Genomic DNA, 4,120 nt, shown 5'->3' with positions numbered 1-4,120 from the left:
TTCAGTTTTTAATTGTAGTGTCTGTTCTTTTACTAAACTAAATGATTTTTATTACTATAAAAAAATCTAAATGACAGTGGGGGTCGGTGACGTGGTGGGCAAGTGACGTAACCGGTGTTGCGGCTTAACACCGGTATCACCGTCAGCACCGTCTATCGTGGCAAGCCTACATCGTACATAAGTTTCTTTATGGTGGAAAAAGATTTCTTAGATTATTAATGTTCTTCACACTAAGAACTGCCCACTGAAAGGTTCTTTTGGGAACTCAAGAATGCTTTTTTCTATGGCACTTCAAGAAAAAAAATCTTTTGGAACCTTATTTTTAAGAGTGAACAAAGGGTTGAAATGCTATTTTTCATTCCTCATTGGAGTTTCATGCAGGTTTCTTTCATTGACTCATCTATTCTATATACTGTATATACTACATATTCTATCACTTACCCAGCAAAGTGAACTAGTCACTTCCTAAGCTGGCCTATTAAACTTTATATTAATAACATCTAGGAGGTCTACAAAGGCAAACTGAGGTTTAACACCTCCAACTCTTTCACCTCCATTTTGCCATAATGACATGGGAAAGGCTAACCATTTGTCAGAGCATTGAAAAAGCAAAGAGACACTTTTTCTAAACACCATCCATTACTTTAACAACAGGTTACAAAACGCGTTCAGAGAAAGTAATACTAAAACAAGCATTCTTTACTTTCCATCTGTTAGTGAAGCACCCAAAGCCATGTAACTGTTTCTGTTTAACTATGGGGAAATTGTGGAGTATACAAAAGAAAAAAAATGGTAAAGTCATTGGTGGATTTGAAAGTATAACCTGCACATTCTTTTTTTCCTATCACCTCAGCTTTTTATCAGGTACATGCAGCTCATCTTAAAAAAAAAAAAAGACATTGAATTAAAGATGGTGTTATTGTGACACCTACTGGTTAATACAGATACTTCACTTTATAAGGTATTTTTTCCTACATACCTGTAGATAATTAAGTCAAAACAAATTACTTGTTTAATTGTAAGTTATCACTTTTTTTCCAAACATATAATACCTACCAAGTAACTGGAGAGAAGATAAAGGAATAGTAATTTTGTAACAGAAAAAGAACTTAAAATGCACCCTGAGAAAGTATTTATTTAAACAAGTAAAAAGACTGTAATTAAGTCTTAATCTTATTCAAGCTGGTTCTGATCAATAAATGCTATGCAGAATTTTTTTACTTTAAAATGCATTATCCTTATGTTTACACAACATAAATGCATAAATAATGCCCTCACCATGGTTTCTGGAGGCATGTGTCATTTCATCCAATGCTACAGGAGGGGAAGATGACAAACCAAACTGATGCTCTTACAAACACTTTGGCAAGAACTCTAAAGATGAAGCTCTTTAACAAAGCACTTGTATGAACTGTAATTGGCCTACTGCAGAGAAATGAGCAGTACACAAAAAGATGCTCTCATGATGGTGAATAGAAAGCAATTGTGAACTACTTACTGAAAAAAGGAACAAATGTTTGATTTGAAGTCCAGCCTATGCATGATAATATAAGTTTATGAAGTACATGCTGTAGAAATCAAATTTCCATTCTTTACAATGGTCATTTGTCAATGGTCACTCTAAAACTGGAGTTCAGCAAGCTAAATTCCACTAATTACATAAAAGGATCAGAAACCACAGGAGGACAGTACAGTCTCTTCTGAGAATGCAGAACACATGAAGAGATGACAGGAGCAGACCAAGTGCAGCCTGCAGTCAAAGACCAATTGAGTTTCAAGACCATTTACTACTGAAGTTAAAAGTCGGCCTGCAAATCACCTGTAGTCTGAACGGTTCATGACAAGTTCAGCTGTAACAACCCACAATGGGGGAAACTAAAGAATGGCCTCTTAACGGTCATTGCATTCCACACATTTGGCCAGTAGACATCATTCTGATAAAAGAAGTACACTTATGCATTTTACTCTGAGACTCAGAGGGTGTGTTGATGTAAACATCTCAGAACTGTTAAGCAAATACCTCACATCTGTTTAGAGTAAAACAAAGCCACTATGTTCGAGCTGTTTATTTGGAAAGCACCTGTGTGTTATCTGCTTCAACAGTCTCTCTATCATTGTAAAAAGACAGCATCTGAAAAAAATGTGACAGCAAAACTTTGCAATCATGCATTACTTACATCCATTTAGAGACACAAGAAGTAGGCCTAATCTAATGTGTTCTAACAAAGATTTCTTAATCATTTAATATTTCTCTTTTTTTGCCTTCTGTGCAATAAAAGCCAGTCAGTTTAATTAAAAAACATGTTGTCTTTGTAGTTTTACACTACACTTTTTACATTTTATATAAAACACATAGCCTATATAAACATAGTGTGATACAATAAAGGCAATAGGTTTTCAAAATTAAACTTCTGAGCCGTCTATTCATCAAGTTCTTTCTAAAACATTTTTAAAAAATCCTACTGACCCCAAAACTTTAAAGGGTATATAGTAAGGCTGGGTAAAAAATATCGATATCTCGATAATAATCGATTCTCATTTTTATGGAACGATATCGATTCTTAAATCCCAAGAATCGATTAGTCTAGCCAGTTTTCAGTTAACGGACGGAACGTTGAAGGGCACTTCCCATCCAATATAATCGCAATAAGCATTGTGCTTTGGTACTTATGAAACAAAGTCTCAGATTTCAAATTCTGTCCATTGCATTGCAGTATTCAAACAACAAATGCCGTTTTGGCGCTGTTTAATGTGGAGTGACAGATCGCTGTAGCGCCACGGTTTAACAGACGCGGCAGCACGAGGCGCACGTGAACTGATCATCTCCTCCACATTAATACCAGCTTCAGCACAAAATAAAAATTAATAAACATCCGAAGGTAAGTTAAAAGAAAGAGTACAACTTTACAATCCGTATTAGGGCTGAACGATTAATTGCATTTGTGATAATATCGCGATATGAAAAAACTTAAATTTTCAATCGCAGAAGCTGTGATTACACTCAGTCACGTGACACGCGAGAGTAAAGAGGTGTGTTCGACTTGAAGATTGATCGGTGTAGCCTATGACATCAAAGTACGGCGAGAGAAAGCATAAAGGCTGATTTATACTTCTGCGTCGGACCTACGCCGTAGCTTACGCATAGACACACACCCATACGCCGTAGCCTGACGTGCACCTCTCCAAAAATCTAACAGCGCGTCAATTCTACGCAGACCGCAAGCGCTGTGATTGGTCTGCAAGAACCCCTCCCTCCATATGTACTTGAGTTTTGTGTGTGTTTATGTACACTTTAATATATTTTAATGTTACACCTTCTTATATAAAATAAAACAAAGCAAAGAACAAGTGTCTTATCATTTATTATACTACATAGCATTATACATCAGTAGTTGTCCGCAACAAACAATGTTGATCTGCCGTGGTACAAGTCCTTGTGCAGATTGAAAGAATGCCATCATCTCCTGTTCCGTTGTTGTCTCCTTTTTGTAGTTTGATTTCAAATTCTGTCTATTGTATTGCAGTATTTAAACAATAAATGCCGTTTTGGCGCTGTTTAATGTGGAGTGACAGATCGCTGTAGCGCCTCAGATCAACAGACGCGGCAGCGCGAGGCACACGTGAACTGATCATCTCCTCCACATTAATACAAGTTTCAGCACAAAATAAACATGACTAAACATCCGAAGGTAAGTTAAAAGAAAGAGTACAACTTTACAATCCGTATCCTGTCTCATGTAATCGCTCAATCAGTGTTTCAGCCGCGCAAATACGTCAATATAAAGTCTTGTAAACAATGTCACGTAACGTCACATTTACCTCAGGAGAACATATTCGGTGACCATAAACTCATTAGTCAGATTGAAAAATAAATTGTAGAGAGGGGCATTTTGCTAAATATATGCACCATATAACATATTCATTATAAATTTTACTGTTCTTCAATGTTTAATTTATGTTTGAATAAATCCATCATTTTATGACAGCCACCATTGTTTATATTTAAAAAAAACAAGTAGAAATATTATGTAATTGTAACTTTATTATTTTAAAAACGTCATTAACCCTTAAATGCATGAATGTTTCACCAATCATTATTACATATTCGGGTCTTTAGTGA

General features: G+C 35.8%; 1 protein-coding gene across 1 annotated transcript in view; it reads right to left on the bottom strand.

Annotated features, from left to right (window-relative positions):
* diaph3 (diaphanous-related formin 3) overlaps positions 1-4,120 on the bottom strand; it is a gene marked incomplete at its 3' end in the record, with an annotated part of 107,344 nt that overhangs the window by 102,136 nt on the left and 1,088 nt on the right. The window lies entirely within an intron of this gene.

The sequence above is a fragment of the Sinocyclocheilus rhinocerous genome, unplaced genomic scaffold, assembly GCF_001515625.1.
Source record: "Sinocyclocheilus rhinocerous isolate Xijiao unplaced genomic scaffold, SAMN03320098_v1.1 scaffold1275, whole genome shotgun sequence".
NCBI lineage: Eukaryota > Metazoa > Chordata > Actinopteri > Cypriniformes > Cyprinidae > Sinocyclocheilus > Sinocyclocheilus rhinocerous.
Note: the sequence above shows the minus strand (reverse complement) of the source record. Positions and strands in the feature narration are given on the sequence as shown.